Source organism: Pinus tabuliformis, chromosome 1_2, assembly GCF_031772625.1.
Source record: "Pinus tabuliformis cultivar Carrire ecotype Pingquan chromosome 1_2, CPIR1, whole genome shotgun sequence".
NCBI lineage: Eukaryota > Viridiplantae > Streptophyta > Pinopsida > Pinales > Pinaceae > Pinus > Pinus tabuliformis.
In genome coordinates, this window is record NC_142298.1 from 655356343 (window position 1) to 655377014 (window position 20672).

At 35.4% G+C, this 20672-nt stretch overlaps 2 pseudogenes; both read left to right on the forward strand.

Moving 5' to 3' along the window:
* LOC149207380 (glutamate synthase 1 [NADH], chloroplastic-like) overlaps positions 1–9117 on the forward strand; it is a 130168-nt pseudogene extending 121051 nt beyond the window's left edge.
* A 4-nt stretch (positions 9118–9121) lies between these two features.
* On the forward strand, positions 9122–18749 carry LOC149207381 (glutamate synthase 1 [NADH], chloroplastic-like; annotated as a pseudogene).
* Positions 18750–20672: the final 1923 nt, after the last annotated feature.

Sequence of the window (20672 nt, forward strand, 5' to 3'; positions counted from 1 at the left end):
AGTTTAATAGATTTAGGAATGGAACCAGAATTAGTTAAACATAGCTTTCTGATATAAATGTAAGCCTACAGGTAGAGTAGAGAATGAGGCCACAATATTAAAGAACAGGCCTGTGAGAGATAGAGAAGTCTTGATTGTAATCAGTTGTTCATATTTATATATATAGAGGTTCATTCGAGAACTTTGTAACTATGTGAATGAATATCGAATGATTGATAAGTCTGCAGGTAGAATTCAGTGGAATAGCAAAGGTCTAGAACCTTTTGAAGAAACCTGGGAACCATCGCAACCACTAAAAACAGCGTAAAATCTAAGTAAACAAATTGAACGAAGAAGTGAAGTATGGTTGCACAGCAACTGTTGGATCTTTAAGATCAACGGCCAGGATTAAGTCGCATCGGTGAAACACTATCACATCACATCATTTTAGTGGAGAGGAACCAGGCCTATTGAACTACCGAACTCCGATATTGCGACATAACCGGATCTGAAATTTTATAAAGGCGGATTTATAATCCTATCGGGTCTGAGAGCCTGATCGCATCGAAGCTTTTAAGTGTTTTAGCATCGGGCCTTGAAAACCTCTGACTTGTGATATTGCAATGAAGAGATGTGCTGATAGCCAATAAGAAGAGATCAAAGGTGTCGACGATTGGAGGTAAAAGGTATCGACAATCGGAGAAGGTGGAGATCAGAGTAGCTCAACAGAAGGCTTGGAAGGAGCGGACTCGATGATATTTTTGAACGCGGGCTTATAACTTTTGAAGTCTAGCTCAAGGGTTTGAAGCGTGTTTTCCTTTGTTTTCCAGTGTATTTCGGAAAATGATATAATCGCATATCAGGAAAGCAGAAGGAATATGATGTGTGCTGTGGAGAAGCGATACTCCGATTGCGATAAAGTTAACCTCAGAAAGTGTGCAGAGGACGTAGAAAGGCAAAAGGTATGTTTGCAGGGTTTTTCCTTTGTAAATGGGTTTTTCCTTTGTAAATGGTTTGTAAAGGAAAATAGCGCTGATAGAAGCTTTGATACGATAATTATATATTAACTAAGGTTAGCAAAGGGAAATGTTATATATATGCAGGCTTAAAGGGTTTTATAAAGGTTACGAAGGGTTTTAACAATCCCAATAAGAGAGATTTGAGGAAAGCTTTAATAAAAGGGATCATGAAGGTTATGAGGAGGTAAATAGTCCCGATAGGAGGCTTAAGCGGGGTGATTGAGTTCTGATATAAAGGAACTGATGAATAGGGCCTTAACCATTGATGGTTGAAGATTTAACTCCTTTGAGAGTTAAACACTTGGGACAAATGTGTGGATGCATTCTACATGCATACTGTGGGTGTAAGCGGGGGTAACCCTGCATCAAAAAGGGCTTTGTTACAGTTGTGATAGAAGATACACTAAAGGTCGTAAGTGTGATTAGAAGATATTATTTTACATAGATTGTGAAGAGGAGGAAGAAAAGGAACAAGAAATGTCAAAAGAAGATGATATACACTAGGAGAAAACCCTAGAGAAAGAAGAAATCAATCTGACCATATCTTGTAATGCATTGGCTGGGATTACCACTCCTCAAACTATCAAGATAGAAAGACATATCAAGAAGAAAAAGGTAATAGTGTTAATTGATTTGGGAAGTACCCATAATTTTATTCATTGTAAGATAGCCAGGGAATTGAATTGCTTCCTATATCCAGCACGAGAGTGTCAAGTGATCGTTGCAAGTGGAGGAACCATAAATTTCTCTAGAAAGTGCCATAATATCAAGCTATCCATGGGAGAATATGTATTGAATAGCCCAATGATTTCCATCCCAATGGGTGGTGTTGATGTTGTACTAGGAGTACAATGGCTACAATCCTTCAGTACAATAGCTTTTAATTTTCAAGAACTTTTCATGAAATTTTATTTGGAAGGAAAGGAAGTTGAATTAAGGGGCATCACAGGGAAACTGGGAAAGATAATAAGCTCTAACAAAATGAAAAATTTTCTAAAGCAAAAACAACAAGGCATAATTGGACAATTGTGTTAGCTAGAGGTTCCCACATCAAAATCATCTATTTCTCCAGATCTCCAAAAGGTCTTGGACAATAATTCCAAGGTATTTGAGACTCCCAAGGGCCTCCCACCTATTTTTGATCATGATCATGTTATTCATTTGATTCCAGGAAGTGTTCCTCCAAACATCAGGCCTTATAGATATCCCTATGCCCAAAAGGGTGAAATTAAATGCATGGTTGCAGAAATGATTCAAACTAGTCAAATTTCTTTCTCTACTCCAGTAGTATTGGTGCACAAGAAGGATGGATCATGGTGCATGTGCCTGGATTATATGGATCTCAAAAAGCTCACTATTAAAGATAAATTTCCCATTCCTGTCATTGATGAATTATTTGATGAATCGCATGGATCAATTTACTTCACCAAGTTGGATCTTCGTTTAGGATATCATCAAATCATAATGAAGACTGAAGACATTTGAAAAAAAACATTTAGAAAGCATGAGGGTCATTATGAATTTTTGTTCATGCCTTTTGTCCTTATCAATTCACCTTCTACATTTCAAGGTTTGATGAATTCCATTTTCAAACCCTTCCTTAGAAAACTTGAGTTAGTATTTTTTGATGATATACTAATCTACAACAAGTATTGGAAGGATCATGTTCAAAATGCTGACAGGGTGCTCAAACTATTGGAGGAGAAACAATTATATGAAAAAAGCTCCAACTATTTCTTTGGAGTACAAGAGGTGGAATATCTAGGTCATATTGTATCTCATGAAGGTGTGAAGGTAGACCCTAGAAAAAAAAATCCATTAAGGAATGCAAAATCCCCACATCCATAAGCATCTGCGAGGATTTCTCTGGTTGATAGGGTATTATCACAAGTTTGTTAAGAATTATGGGCGAATAGCAACACCTCTAACAACATTATTGAAGAAACATGCATTTTCATGGACTCCAGAATCAATGAAGGCCTTTGAACATCTTAAAGAGTCAATGTGCCAAGAAGCAGTCTTAGCTATGCCAAACTTCACAAAAACCTTTATTGTGGAATGTGATGCCTTATGAAATGGAATTGGTGCTGCTTTAATGCAAGAAGAAAGACCGATTACTTTTGAAAGTTGTCCAATCAAAGGAAAGTATTTACACAAAGCTATTTATGAGAAGGAAATGTTGGCAATACTACATGCACTTAAGAAATGGTGACCCTACCTAATGGGAAGACACTTCAAGGTAAAAATAGATCATGATAGTCTTAAATACTTTTTAGAACAAGGACTATCTTCAGAAGAGCAACAAAAATGGGTTACAAAGATGTTGGGGTATGACTTTGAAATCATCTACAAAAATGGGAAGAAAAATGTTGTGGCAGATGAACTCTCAAGAAAGGATGAGGATGTGGAAGCATTGTTTGGCGCCATTTCTATTATCCAACCAAATTGGATACATGAAGCAAGGGATGAATGGAAGAATGACAAAGAAGTGTGGGAACTCATTCAAAAGATACAACAAGATCCTAGTAAATCCAATACATTTAGCTGGAAAAATGATTCATTATGGTACAAAGATTGCTTATACCTATGTATGAATTCCCAACTCAAACAAAAGATTCTTATGGAATCATACACCTCTCCCTTAGGAGGGAACTCATGATTTTTAAAAACTTACCAGAGGGTTAAGAAGTATTTTTTTTTGGGATGGCCTTAAATTGGATATTCAAATGTTTGTGGTGGAATTTTTGGTTTTCCAACAAAATAAATTTGGAGCAATTAAGACTCTAGGTCTATTACAACCTTTATCCATTCCAAGCCAATGTTGGGAGGAGGTTTCAATGGATTTTATCACGAGCTTACCCAAGTCTGAAGGAAAGAGTGTCATCATGGTGGCAGATGACAGACATACCAAGTATGCACACTTGTGCATTATCGAATCCATTTAAAGCCAATACAGTTTCTACTTCATTTATGGAAACAATTCAAAAGCTACATGGAAACCCAAAGATTATTGTAAGTCACAAAGATCCCATTTTCACTGGAAATTTTTGGACAATTATTTTCTTGTCTTGGTACTTAGTTAGCTCATATCTCATCTTTTCATCCTCAATCTGATGGGAAAACTAAGATATTAAACAAATGTTTGGAAGGATATCTTTGATGCTTTGTATCTGATAAACAAATACAATGGGTCAAATGGTTGCCTCTGGTTGAATGGTGGTATAACACTTCGTTCCATACTGCAGCAAAAATGACCCCATTTATGGCACTTTATGGATATCATCCACCATCCATCACATCATATTTAAGAGAAAATTCTAAGGTTCAAGTAGTGGAAGATCACATCGAGCATCAACAACAAGTTCTCCAACTCTTAAAGAATAACCTCACTTTTGTGCAGAATAGAATGAAATAATAGGCAGATCAACATTGTAGCGAAATAGTTTTTGATGTATGTGGCTGGGTATTGCTACGGATACAACCATATAAGAAAATTTCCCTCAAGTAAGCTAAGAAGGATAATAAATTATCACCAAAGTATTATGGTTTGTACAAGGTGTTGCAAAAGATTGATACTATAACATACAAATTGGAGCTTCCTGCAGCTTCCCGAGTGCACCCAATTTTCCATGTTTCATGCTTAAAGAAGGGTATAGGTGACAAGCTTCCAGTTCAAACAATATTGCCAAAACTTAACGAGGAAGGAAAATCATTTTGGAACCTGAAGTAGTGACAGAAATAAGAACTCAACAGCTATGAAATCGATCAATTTTGGAGTATCTCATCAAGTGGAAGAACTTACCCACTGAAGATTCCACATGGGAGGGTGAGAATTTTATACAGAAGCATCCAAAACTACTCAAGTGTTGAGGACAACACTTTTTTGAAGGAGAGAGGCATGTTAGGTCCCTATAATACTAGTTATTCCCGCATTACTATTGTCATTGTAGCCCTTATTGTTATTTTCGTACCCCTATTGTCCCCATATTGTTATTATTGTGCCCCATGGAAGCCCACTATTGTTATTGTTGTGCCCTTATATTATTATTTTTATGTCAGCTTTGATTATATTGTGACCCCTTAGAATCCTATATATAGAAAGGAGGTTTTGTCATTTGTATCATCGAATAATTATTCATTTGTGTAATGTAAAGGATGTTTACCCCTCAAAGATGCTGATTTTGAAGTCGTCAATCTATCTTTTCTTCTATTTTGTGAGTTGGTTACTTAACATGATATGAAATGAAAATGAATATGGATGTTTCTAGAAAATCACCAGAAAACATAATTTGAGGTGATGAACTGAGAAGAGGGGTCTATAATGGCCCAGTATGGTTGTCTATTCTAAGAACCTTGAATTCTACAAGAAAATGGACTACTTGTTATGTCACAATCAACCCATAAATTCTTCACTTGTGCAATCGTAACTTGATAAGGAGGATTAAAATTCTAGTTAGGAGCAAGCCAATAAGGCCATTGAAGGCCAGCCTTTTGAACAGTAAACCTTTCAATAAGGATTGCATGTAAACCTTTTAATACCATTGCATACAATTTACTCTTGCTTGCATAAATTCAAATAGGCTTTGATATAGGATACCATTATTAGATTTGGATGATGGACTCTTCCAGATATGGCATATCATGGGGGCTAATCCTATCTTATAAATCTGGAACAATGACTAAGATTGGAGAGGTTACATATAGAATTTAATTCTTCTTAAAATTAATAGGGCCTTGCTAGAGATTCTCAAATCTCTTGAGCCATAGAAAGGTTGAACTAAATTATTCAACAAAATTGTTACGTTTTTCATCCTCATAAGGAGGCATGGTTGTCTGGCAAAAAAATTTAAAAAATCCCTCGAGCATTTTAATTCTCATTCTTATAATGATAGCAGGAGTGAAAATTGCTTGATTTATGGAGAGAACATAGAACACAAAACTTTGGACTATTTATAAGGCTAGGGACAACTTATAAGGTTCTGATGGAGAAAAAAATGATTGTAACTGTGAAGAGATTCAAGAATTCTAACAAGATGACTAGGGATGAATTTGAGAGGCATGTGAATATGGTGGGTAACCTTTGACACCATAATATAGGTTCTCTACGAGCTTATTTGCAAGCCAAGGAGAATATTCTTGTCTATTATCACTATCCCAATGGAAGCCTATTTTCTCAAATCCATGGTATATGCATGATTACTTCTAAATTCCTTCGCTTCAAGCTATAAAAATAGAAGTAGAGCATTTTTATTTGTTACACAATTTTTGTTTCTTAGCCTAATAGTCACTCATGTCTTCCATTCATTTTAAACATTTCTCTCATCTATTTGAACCCAAGATATTTACTATTTCTTGTAACTCATGTTGAAAAGTTGCAATTGTGTTGAATATACAAGATCAACGTTGAATAGACTAGCCTATAAGTAGAATCTTGATAAAAATAAGTACAATGTCCCTATGTGCTCTGAGAACCACTGGATCATAACAAACTCAAGGTCACAATATACATCACAGATTTACCAGATGATTTTTCCTTAGGAACTGGGTTTTTGACCTCTTTATTCTTCGTTCCCTTAACTATTTGGAAATATCTATGGCTCTCTTTGTAGGTTTCAATTAGACTTGAAGGGTTCTCTATGGATTTCTTCCTGGGAATCATTTGGGCTTGCTTGTTTATTTTCTTTTATTTTCCCTCTAAAGTCTACCAAAGATATTACGGTCCCATTAACCTATTTTGGTTACTAGGGGACACTGATATCAAAACTCCAATTGCATATATAAAGAATTTAATTAAATAATAAAAACCTACAGTGAAATTTAAAATTTTGGTTTTTAACTACTTAATTAAATAAATCTCAAAATCACCCCCTACACCTAGCTTACTTGCAGTCTAAATAATTACATCTCAGTATTTAAATCGTTGAAACCCCATATGGTGTTTTCAATAGTCATTCTTTTCTAATAATGTGACTTTCAGACTACATAATTAAAAAATTGATATGAAACTATAACGAATATGGATATTTCCAGAAAATTGCCAGAAAACATAATTTGAGGTGATGAACTGAGAAGAGAGGTTTATAATTGCCCAATATGATATTTTATTCTAGTCATCTAAAATTTTCCAAGGCAATGGATTTCTTGTTATGTCACAATCAACCCAGAAAATATTCACTGACACAACCTTAATTGGCTAAGGACGATTAAACTTGTAGTCAGGAGCAAGTTAGTAAGGCCTTTCAAGACCAACCTTTCAAGAATTGTTACATGTAAACCTTCCAATACTATTGCATACAAGTTATTCTCAACAATAAATAAAAAGATTATTTTAATGGGCACATGCTTTTCAAGTTTCAATCACATAGATAATAACCCTGTAAATCTTGCTATTATGTTCAAACATTGCATTCATTGGTAGTCGTTATCTCGGAGCAACTCTAGACTGTAATGGACTACTTACTAGCCATTTATATGTAGCCTAGAATGGGCAAGTTATCATTGGAGTGAAGTAGGTGTTGTAGACATTCCACCTGAGGATATTTTCCAAAAGGGAAGGCTTAATATTGGCATGATGCTACTTGTAGATTTTGAAGAACATGGTATTGTGGACGATGAGGCCTTAAAAAATACTTAAAAAAGAATTATTCCATGTCATGTCCCTATGCATAATGGATAAAGAGATAGAAGATTACCCTAAGATATATTGTCTATTTTTGTTCCAGAAGCATAAAGTGTATGAACAATTTATTGGATTAGTAAAGGTGATTTATGAACTCTCAATATAACTTGGGTACCTTGGATGTGAACTATAAATTTTCCATATATTATTGACTATATTGGTTTACAGGTTGATGATTTGGATGATACAATGGAAAACATGGGAATATATAGATTTTTGTCACCATTGAAGGCTTATGGGTAAGTGATTTGCATGTAAATATGCTATTACTTATTTTTGAATTTATGTTTTCATGTTTTATGAGCCATTTGTTTAAATATGAATTTTAATATCCAGGAATACAGCGGAGGCTTTGGAAATGTTGTTGCTTCCTATGGAAAAATATGGAACATAATCTCTTGGTTCCATGGGGAATGATACACCTTTAGCTGTGATGTCAAATATACCAAAAATAATATTTGAGTATTCAAGCATATGTTTGCTCAAGTAATAAACCCTCCTATTGTTCTAATTCATGAAGAAATTTTCATCTCAATGGAATGCATGATTTCTCCAGAAGGGGATCTCACAAAAACTAGTCAAAAGTAGCTCCATTGACTTTCTCTTAAAGGTCCTATTCTTTTCATTGAGGAAACATAAGCAATATAAAAATGAATTACCAAGATTGGCATACCAAAGTCCTTGATATCACATTTCCAAAAGAGCATGGCCTAGAGGATTGGAGGAGAATTTGGATAGGATATGCTCGAAGACTTGCCTTGAAATTCGTGAAGGTTACAAATTACTAGTGCTATCAAATAGAGGTGAGTACCATAAATGCCTTTACTTCCTTAGCTTGTCTCTCATGGTTATTCTAATAGCCAAAATATACTTTAATCATTGTTATTTGTATACAATATTTTCTCTTATATAGATAGTGGCTAAGTTTTCCTAACCCCAATAAGGATGAAAGTGTCACTAAACAAATCTTGACTTTTGCAACTACATCATCCAAGTAGGTCCTTGTTAGCTCTTTGTTATTTGTTGGTGTTGCGCATCACCATCTTGTCTCAGGGTTAGAGAAAACTCAAATTGGGTTGGTTATAGAGTTAGTGGAGCCACGAAAAGTGCATCATTTTTGCATGCTAGTAGGGTTTGGAGTAGATGCTATATGCCCCTACATAGAAATTGAAGCTATATGGAGACTATAGTTGATGGTAAAATCCCACCAAAGAAGAATGGAAACTTACATACTAAAAAAGAGTTGGTTCAGAAATACATCAAAACAAGTAAATATGGCATGTTGAAGGTTTTAGGAAAGATGGGAATTTCTACTTTGGCATCTGACAAAGGTGCTCAAATTTTCAAGGCACTTGGAATTTCACCAAAATTTGTTCAAAGGTGCTTTAGGGAAAACCATGTCGAGTGGAGGGGGAAACATTTGATATTCTTGCTCAAGATACAAGATGCAAGTGGGTAGTTTGGTGTTTCTAGTGTTTATCTGACTAATGTAGATGAAATTCAGATTAAGATGGCTCAGGTATGGAATTTTATTTTAAAAGAGTCTACAGAAGGTAATTTATTAATGATACTGGTGGTAGTTTGGGAGAGCACATCTTATATGATAGCATCACGATTTGCACTTATTTCCAAGGCATGTTGTTAGGCTTATTATTTTTTTTGCATAGTATACTTTTAGATATGCATGTGAAGGCTCCTTCCTACATTACAATGGATATTTTCTATTAACATTTATTTTAAATGTTCCTCTACAAGGTGAAAATATTTGTGAGGGTGGTGAACTTGATGGCCATAAAGTCATTGGTGATATTGCATTTACAAGAAATTCAATATCAATGTGGGGCTTATTAGCCCTCCACATCATGATATTTATTCTGTTGAATATCTTGCACAAATTATTTATGATATTAAGGTAATTATAGAGAGTAAACTTGAAGAATTTTGGTTTTGATTTTTAAATAACTTGTACACATCGTTTTGTTATGTGTTATTTTATTTTTATTCAATTCTTACAATGGTCTAAGAATTTAGCATGACTTGGGATATCCTAAAAGGATATGGGTTGGGCATTCCAATTGAAGATTAGAAGGATTTGTTCCTGAAATTTATATGTAGTTCTATCAACTAATCCGTGCAAAATGATTTTCATAATTTATGCTTAAATCACTAGTAAGGCCATTTTTTTTTTTTTTTTTTTTTTTCTGACATGAAATGCACAGGAACAACTTTTATCTAAATGCTATACTATAATTTGATGTGTAAATTCTAAATGGTATGGAATTTGGAGGTTTCTTTGAGTATTATCTTTCTTCCCAATCCCAATTTTCTTGAACCACACATAATTTCCAATGTTTGTTAGACTGGACAATGAAATGTACATCTCCTAAAAGGGTTGTCAACCAAATTTCATCAAAAACATCTACCTTCTTTTCAAAAAAATTCTAGGGACCTTTAGTGTTGTAAGGTTTCATTTTCAAAATATGAAGTTTACAGTGCTAGAATCCTAATCCAGAAGCTAGAGTCAACATAACACTGGTCTCTGAAGCTAGAGATGGAGTGATAGAAAGTGGTGTATTAAAGGCCCATTTAAACCATGTATTTATTTAGGACATGATGGTGGTGTCGAAGCATCTTGCTAGACAAGAATAAAAAATGTTGGGCTACCATGGGAACTTTCACTAGTGGAGTCTCATCAGACATTGGTGGCTAATGACTTGTATGGTCGTACAATTATACAAACAGATGGTCAACTAAAAACATGAAGATATGTTGTTGCAACTACTCTCCTTGGTGTAGAAGAGTTTCATTTAGTACATCATCCATTATTAGTTTGGGTTGCATCATGATGCACAAACGTCATAAAAGCACATGTCTAGTTGATATTACTACTCAGGACCCTATTTTAAGGGAAAATTTGTAGGAGAACCGGAACATGTCATTAATTTCTTCTTCATGCTTGCCAAAGAGGTTTGTGAACGTATGTTTGATATGGGTTTCAAAATAGTAAAGGAGATGTTGAGTAGTGATAATATGCTAGATATGGATAAAGATGTTATAGATAGTAATGAGAAGCTTGAAAATATTGATATTTGTTTTCTACTTCGGCCTGCAACAAAGATTCACCTATAAGTTGCTCAATATTGTGTTCAAGCTCAAGATTATGGTTTGGATATGGCCTTGGACCAAGAGTTGATCAAGATTTCAAAGGAAACTCTAGAGAAAGGTATACTTGCTTACATGGAGATGTCCATAATAAATTTCAATAGATATTTTGGTACAATGGTTAGCCATGACTTTACAAAAATTTATAAAATATGATGGGTTTGCCTGCAAACATGATTCATGTAAAATAATAGGCGATGTAGGTTAGAGACTTGGGGCATTCCTTTGTTCAGGTGCTAACCTAGAGTTGAAAGGGGACATAAATGATTATGTTTGTAAGGGTTTATTAGGAGGCAAGATCATGGTTTACCCTCGTAGAAGAATCTAGTTTGGTCCTAAAGAAAACATTGTCATTGGGAATGTTTCTCTATATGGGGAAACAAGTTGAGAAGTGTACTTCAATGGTATGGAAGCATAGAGTTTTTTTGTGAGGAATGAAGGTGCAACAGAAGTGTTTGAAGGAGTAGGAGATCATGGATGTGAATAGATGGTTGGTGGAATTGTGGTCATTTTTGGAGACATTACGAAGAATTTTGTAGCTAGAATGAGTGGAGGTATTTCCTATGCTCTTAATGTTTATGGAAAATTTGATTCAAGATGCAATCTCGAGTTGGTAGAACTTGGAAATTTTGAAGAGGAAGCTGATGTCATGACACTGAAGATGATGATATAATAACACTGGTGTCACTCTAACAGTTAGTTGGCAAGAGAAGTCCTTGTTGAATTTGAAGATTTCCTCCCAAAGTTTGTGAAAGTATTCCCACGATACTATAAAAGAGTGTTGCAAGAAATGAAGGCTAGGAATACTGTGAAGGAAGTAGGGGAGGCTAACTTGATGAAGAAATATGCCTTTGAGGAGTTGAAGAGGATGGAAAAAGTTGCTTCAAATCAACATAAAAAAAATGACAAGGCTTACAAGGTACATTTTCATGTAGTTCAACTCATTTTTTGTTTATTTTTAATTTGAATTGTATAACATGTATATCATCATCAAATATAACTCCATCGTATAAAATCCTTGACTCTTTTAAATGATTTGAAATCATCATCAAATATTTATTTGGATAAATTTTGAGTGTGATGGCTTGGTCATGGGGCTAACATTTTGATCTATTTTTCAACAAAGTGAAGAGAAAGTGGTGGCACAAAGACCTACAAAAATAGATAATGTAGTTAAGCACTATGGTTTTCTAATGTATGAGTGTGAGAGTCTTGCATATAGAGATGTTGCAGCATGGATGAATGATTGGAAATAAGTGGTTGAGGAAAAAACTCCAAGGACACTACTGAAGACAAAATCAGCCAGGTCTATTAATTCTGGAACCCCCTTTTTTCATCAGGTTATAGTCCATACATCATTTGTTTTCCCCTAATTATTTATTAAAATAGAAAGTGAAACATAATGTAGTTATACAATTCAAACTTTCTATGTTATAACTTATATTTAGTGTCTAAGTGTTTGAATTTTTTTATATTATAAAGTTTCTTAATTACATTCCTTCTCCATGTATATTTTTTGTTTTGCTACATTGTAAACTTGTTTGTATTTTGAACATGTGAAACTTTTTCCTCCATGCAGGATAACAATGGATGTACTCTTGGGAAAAAAATACCTAAGTGGAATGAATTAGTGCACTAAGGGAATTGGTGAGAACCATTGGACCAGCTGTTCGGAAAAAATAATTTTCCAGAATTCATTGGACGTGTATGCCCTGTCCCTTGTGAAGGTGTGTGTGTACTAGGAATAATTGAAAATCTAGTATCTATTAAAAGTCTTAAATGTGCCATCGTTGATAAATTTTTTGAAGAAGGTTGGATGGTTCCACATCCACCTGAGAAGAGGATAGGGTATGCGTTTTTCCATTATAATTCTTAATGCTATTCTTATGATGCTTATCATTTTCAAAATAATATGTTTGTTTTCTATGGTGTGGTTAACTAGATATTCATATGGATGGTCCATTGGGTGTACAAGGAAAGTTGCAGTAGTGGGCAGTGGGACAACTAGTTTGGGTGTCATTAATCAACTTAATAAAGCTCATGGGAACTGTGTCACTGTTTACAAATGTGTTGATCGAATTGGAGGTTTGATGATGTATGGAATTCCTAATATGAAAAAAAACAAACTTGATGTTATCCAGTGACATGTTGATGTGATGGTAGAGGAAGGTATTAATTTTTTTATAAATGAAAATGTTGGATTTGAATATATTTATTTATGGAGAACCTTCACGCTAAAAATGATGCTCTGCTTTTCGCATGTTGTGCAACAAAACCAAGGTACACTTTCTATATTTGATTTCAATTTAGATTTTTCCCATAGGAGTCAAGGCTCGTGTTGTATAGTGTAAATTTAGTTTATATATATATATCTATATCTATATAGAAATATATATATATATATATATATATATATATATATATATATATATATATATATATATATATATATATATATATATATATATTGCAGGGATCTTCATGTGCCTGGTCGTGAATTAATGGGAATACATTTTGCTATGGAGTTCCTTCATTGAAATATCAAGAGTTTATTGGACAGTAGATTGCATGATGGAGAGTTTATTTCTGTGAAAGGGAAAAGGGTGGTTGTTACTGGAGGAGGAGACATTGGAACTGATTGTATAGCAATAACCATAAGAAATTGATGTAACGATGTTGTGAATTTGCAGCTCCTTCCACAACCCCATAATTCTCATGCTCCTGGGAATCTTTGGCCTCAGGTTTGTCTTTGTTCATCTTCATCTAAATAAAAATTAGTTATCTATTATTTTGTAGCATGTTGTATGCTAGTACAATTCCATGATTATGGGCCTTTGTTCACTTTTTGGTAGTGGCCTAAGGTTTTCTGAGTAGATTATGGCCACCAGGAAGCTATTACCAAGTTTGGTAAAGATCTCAGGTCATATGAAGTGTTGACAATTTTTTTTTATAGATGATGATAAAGAAAATGTGAAAGGGATTGAATTGATCAAGGTAAAATGGGAAAAATATGAGAGTCGAAAGTTCCAGTTGAAAGAGATGGAGGGCACAAAGGAGATTATAGAAGCATAACTTTTTTTCTTAGCAATGGGATTTCTTGGACTAGAACAGGTAAGCTATATTATTCTAAGCATCAAAGATGATGCTAAGGTGATATAAACTTTAAATTTTTATTGATAAGCATAATCTAATGATTCAAGTCCAATCTGAATTTAGTTGACAACATTCATTGTTCAACTATGTTTTTTTTCTTTTGGAAATTGAGTAATTTAGTGATATTGCAGCCTTCCCAATCCATAACATTGAATACACATATTTTCAAAATTTATAGTATGTGTCTAAATGATATTGGACATACACACCATATTTTCTAGAATTCCTCCATTTACCTTCTCAATCTAATTTTAGTTTTTTATTTGGTTTAACAAATTATTGTAGAGAAGCTTGATATGGAAAGGGATAATAGGTCAAATTTCAAAGCCAACTTTGGTAATTTTGCAGCGAGTGTTGATGGTGTTTTTGTTACTGGTGACTATAGACATGGAAAATCACTTGTTATTTAGGCCATTGTTTAACAATGACTAGCAACTACCATGATAAATCAATTTGTGATGAAGGAAGACCAGTTGATCACAACTTTTGAAGATAGAGTGGAGGGAAATGATAAACGCCCAATGTTCACTTTCAAAACATAATTTCCCCTTCGGAAACTTTTTTTAGAAAGTCATAATCCCATAAATAATGACAACAACATGCCAAATAGGCCACTCACATGCCTTGTTATTGAAGTTGTGAAAGGAATCAAAGGTCAAATGCTTTTCTTCAACTTTCTCACATTGATATTCATTAATACTAAAAAGGAGGGTCTTTTGGAAGCATCAATTTCCTATTCCAAGTACTTTGTGATTGAAAAGGGTTCTATACAATACTTTTCAGTCCCAGTGGACATTTCATCCTTTAAATTTATATCCCATTTTCTTCCTATGTACAGTGGCTATGATGTTACTATGAATTTGTCTTCAGCAAACAAATTTGAAAATTATTGCAATTACATATTTGATGATCCTTTCTTGATTTCAACAATGTTGTTGTGACGGGTGATAGGAAGACCCTATCAAACTTGGAAATGGTTTCCTTCTAGTTACACATCTTACTATTTTGGCCTTTAGATTGATCCATGAAATAACTTTTTCCAACCCATAATAGAAACATGCGTTGCAGATTTTGTTAAAAGGATAGTAATGGTTAGCTTTAAGAAATCATTCTCTTACTTTAAAAGTAAAAAGAAATTACAAGTGAGCATTGTTGTTTAGTTTAAAAATTATCATATGAGTTCAACGTTGATTAGCTATAAAATCCAAAATTGGGAATTTATCAGTTTTAGTTACCTTTTCTTTGAGCATATTTTCTAACATTTTGGCACATGTTTTCTCCCACAAAAAGTCGGAATTGACAATCTTGATTCCCTACCAAGTAGTCCAAATATATTGGTGGTGGAATCAAGGTTCCCCTTAAAAAATAGTGTGTTAGCAGAGTTTTGACATATATTTTTGGATTAGGACTAGATCCTTTTAGGGTATTCTTCATATAGGGCCTTTATATTTTGATCATGCCTTCTTTACTCTATCATGTGAAATGGAGATGTTCCTACAAAGATGAAAATGTGGTAGCCACTACTTGTTTCGCTAAAATTGTTTTCACATATATATTGGTGATTGTTAGCTACTAATTTTCTTCTTCATTGTAGAAAGAAATATTCTGGTGGTGGAAAATTTTCCATTGACATTTGTTTACAAGGTCCAAGATGCCTCTCTCTCACATTGCTTGAACATAATAGAGTCATATTTTTTCCTTAATCCATATTCCATAATCTATTATTATATTGTCATGGATATTAAAAGATGGTGTTAAGGTACTTGATGTGGATACTTTAAAGTAAATTGTGGGAAAATGTTACTCCCTAAATTCTAGACATTGGTATAACCATCTCCATGAAAGCCTGCTAATTCCACCCATTTTTCCCATGAGGATAAACATTGAAATCATTTCATATTCTTCTCTTGTATAGTTATAACAACCACTGAAACCAAAATGTCAATCATTTTTTCACACCTCTCTTATTGGGTAGGTAGACAATAGCACGAAGAAACTAGCTAGATATGGATATTCCATCATGGCAATGTTACTATATGTTGAGATTTTTATTTGTGTTGTTCAAATCACTACTCATGTGAAACTTATCCCTGATTTTTTACAACACTTCATCTCTTTCACCATAAGTATCCATTGCCTTCCATGATTCCTATATCATTTTGAAAAAGTTCTCCTTTTCCTACCTGAAATCATTGGAAACAAGGTCATGGAATATACTAGATGGTACAATGCCTTCAAACTGTAATGGTGATGCATCCATCTCCCCTTTGGATATTATAATATCATCTAGGAATCTAAAATTCCACATAATAACCACCAAACAATGCAATTGGACAAGCCTTGGCAGATATGCTCCTTTTTAGGTCTACCATTGAAGTTGCAAAATCAACTAGTGCTTGCTCAGCTATGACATGAGATAATGAATTTCCATCCCTTGATAGATTGAAAGTATAGTATTACAACCTTTTGCAAAAGTGAATGCAACCCAAGAAGGTAGATCTAACCAAAAAATCCATATCCCTATCTGATTTTCCATCTGCACCTAGTGCAACAATATTCATTGCTATAAGTAGTTTGGCTAGAAAGAGTCTAAAATTGTATCTATCAATTTCTATTGTAAGAGGTGTTTTTTGACATGTACAAGATCATTGTCATCATGTGTTTCCTTGAGGCTTGAATTTTGACCATAAAATGGTTGTTCTTTGGAAATTCCAAAATATTCCATGCTTTCTCTCATAAGATGGTTTAATAATATATTAGCAGACTTAATGCTACAATGCACAACTAGTGGTACAATCCCATAAAATACTCACCTTTAGATAATCAACTACTATAGGTTGGCCAAAGAAACCTAATTTTGGACTCATTTTAGGAGTCATTCATACATGTAGATACAATTAGGCAACATGATAGGAACAAGTCTCAAAGTGCATGCTTGGATGCTCCAACAAAGGAACTATGCCAAGCCCTACATGAAGACATTTTAGCATGTTCATCTTCCATATTTTATGCCATTAAAATTCGATGCAAAATATCAACTTGATCTCCACCTCCAAGATGCACATCCTAATAACTGTACTACTAGAATGGATGCCCTGAAATGTAAATGCATTTTGAGTAATAGGAGGCTTCCCTTAACTCTTACCCCCACACCATATAACACTACACCATGTCCCTATCTTGGACCTCTGCCCCATGAATTATTGGTCTGAAAAAGAGGTAAAACTCCATATGCATATCCATTTTGTTATTTTTCATGATAAGTCCATTCCTCACATCTTGAAAGCCTCCACCACTCATTAAGTGCTCTATTTCCTATCCAGGGCTAGCTATGGGGGTGATGATAAAACAATGGTTGATTTGTTAGGAGGGTACACTTCACATGTTCCCATTCTCATATTATTATTTTGGTGAAGGAAAACCCTTTTTATACCATGGTGGACACATAATCTACAACTTGTACTATATTTTTCACATTATATGGTATAGTCCTACCCTTGATTTGAGCTGCCCATACATGTGATTGGCCCCACTCTTTATCCATGACACATTTGTTTTCATAGAAACAATATCATATTCATTTCCGTTGTACATCACTATTTCATGGAGTCATGGATAAACACTCCTAGCCCATGAGTTATGAAGGATACACTATTTATCACATGGGCTATCAACCTTTCAATATTATGGAGTTTCCATTGTGATATCATGGCTCCAAATGTTCACATATTGTCATAGTGGTGGATGCATAGTATTTTATGCAATTGTTTTTATTTCTTGGCATATGGATCCATCATGTGATAGTCATTCATGTGAATGTAGCTATGTCTTTGAGCTATGGGTTGATATGTTTTGGGTTGACCTTTCCATTACTTAGCCCATGACCTTTAGAGAGGACGTGTGACACTTTAATTTAATGGAGTTGGATTTTTATTTTGTTAACTTGGTGAGCCTGCATAATGATTGATTGATGTGTCATAGGTATCAAGGGTATCACATGAATTTGCCTTGAATTGGATCCATTGTTTGGTTGGAGTTTTGGGTCCTTCTTCACACTCAAGTGGGTAACTATATTATTTTAAAATTTTTGGCTTATTTAATGGATTTGGTTACATAACAACATTTCTGAATTTGTTTTCCTTTGATATTTTATTAATTCTTCTAGGAGAAGTGGATCTCAACAACTCATTTCTATTTCTAGTAAGGAATTTATCGAGGGAGTTATTTTATTTTATTCCTTGGATAAATAATGGGTCTAGGAAAATGGTTACCTATTTATGTTGAGATGTTCCTAAAGGATAAATATTAAGTTCCTAAGGTGTTATTTTCTATGGTGACATTTTATTTTCTTTTTTTATACATGTCATCTGATCACATAGTGGCCACTTGTTGGAGCCTTCGTTAAGTTTGAAGAAGTTTTGACCACTTTTGACCTAATGTAGGGCGGGAGAGGACAAATGGCAGCAACCGTTGGGTGGTGGAACAAGAAGTTGTGGGGGGAGCGATTGCAAAGTGACAGTGGAAGGCAAAGGCAGCCAAGGAGACAGGAAGGCACAAAAGCAGCCAAGGGAGCAAGCAGCCGAGTGAGAACTGGCATTTCATGCAGCCGAGAAGGATATAAAAAGGGGAAGAACAGAAAGGAAGCAGTTGTTATTGAACTCACCGGACAGAGGAGGACTTGGTCACTAAGGACGTACGCAGATGTAGAGACTGAAGTAGGAAGAGGTGGGAGCCAAGGAACAAGGTTACGGAGCTAATCTAACCTGAGCTACTAAGTCGGGTATTCTATGTATTATTTATGGCAAGATGCCGAGTTATGATGTACTCTATCCTATTGATTTAATGTAATCAGAGTTTATGGTTTTCGAGACTTATAATGTATTGCGTATCGTGTTCTGTGGGCTTATTAAAATTTTAAATAGTTTACTTGTTGCATGAAGATGGTGATTATTAGATTGATACTAGAATGTTGTTAGTTCTGTGTTATTCATGATGGATCCATGTGTATGAGTCTAGGGTATCACAATCTTTGGTTCATGTGTTATGGACACATATGTGTATGATCGCTTGTGCCCGATTGTTATTCTCTTGACACCATGCTGAACCCTTCTCCCCTCTGTGCCTGAACCTGGGGTCTTTTCCCTAATGATTCTTCCAAGCCAACAAATGGTTCCATTGTCGGAACTTGAAGTTAGGAGAACTGGTTCAAAATATGGTGTCGAAGGTGCTTAGAAGAGAGATCGAAAACTGGTGGAACCACAAAGTAGACCAATTTGTGGCAAAAAGAGCTACCCACAGGAATCAACCGATTGGCAAGGTGCGTGCAGAGATTTTATACGCTGACAGCTCAGACAACCAGTATGAAATTTTCTGGTGCAAGTTCCCTAAAGATCTGTACAATTGGTTGAGGGAACTAAAGCAGCAAAGTCCATCGAGTGGATCGGCGATAACCCACCATAGCTGGACTTCATCTGACACTGCATTACTATAACAATTGGATAACGAGCAGATGAGAGCAGTTGATTTCTGGGTGAGCACTATGGTGAAGGGATATGTGGTCGAGTTTGCTGCAGAAAGCTATCAGTCCTACTCAAAGACAGAAGCGGTGTTCAACTCTCGGTTGAGGGGGGAATTGATAGGGGAAGTTTCGATGTGGATTAAGATGTTTATGGTAGAATAGAGACTACTATCTTTACCCACTACTAGAATGGAAGCGTAAAACCCCATAGAACACGATACACAATACATTATAAGTCTCGACAACCATCAACTCTGATTACATTAAATCAACAGGACAAAGTACATCATAACTCAGCATCTCACCATAAACAATACATAGAATACTTGACTTAGTAGCTCGGGTCAGATCGGCTTCGCAACCTTGTTCCTCGACTCCCAACTCTTCCTACTTCGGTCTCTGCATCTACATACCTCCTCGGCGACCAAGTCCTCCTACGTCTGGCGCAAGCGGGGGAAGAAACAGACAGAATACAACATCTATGTCCGCTATGGAATAGAACGAGGGGGAAAGGGCGCGAAGTTGGACAAGATCAATAAAGATAACATCCGGTTCGCCTACTACCTTACTGCAGGCAAGACAATGAGGCACTTCATGAGAAATGAGTGCACCCTAGACACCATTTCAATGGCAAAACACTGCTACCAGGGAGAGATACTCAACTGGTCAGCTTTCGTGCTCAATGAACTTTTTGAGGCATGTGAGGATGTCTACCGACGGAGCACTAGCTTTGTGTTCACCTACTTAGTAATGGCGCTAGCAATGTGGAAGTGGATGCCACTACTAGAAAGGCAGATGGAAACCATTACTAAAGACTAGCTAATTACGCTCAGGTACGAATCATGGAGGGAATCGAGGGATCCCAACACAAAAGAGATCAATGAAAGAGCCTTCAAGAGCTAGTATACACAGATGGTGGACGCCACTCAATCCATAGAGAGAATACCTAGGACTCTCCTGGATGAGTTCTCAGGCGAGGTTTAGTTCAGTGCCTCGCATGCGCACACTTATCTCAGACCACGGTGTTTCAACCCCACCACATTCAAATTAAGGCCACTGAGGTTTAGACTGAAAGAGAAGGCCTTATGGAGAGAAGTGGAATCCTGGCCGAGAGTGGCCTGTGAAGTGAGAGAAAGGAAGCCCAAGTACCTGTTCGAAGCTT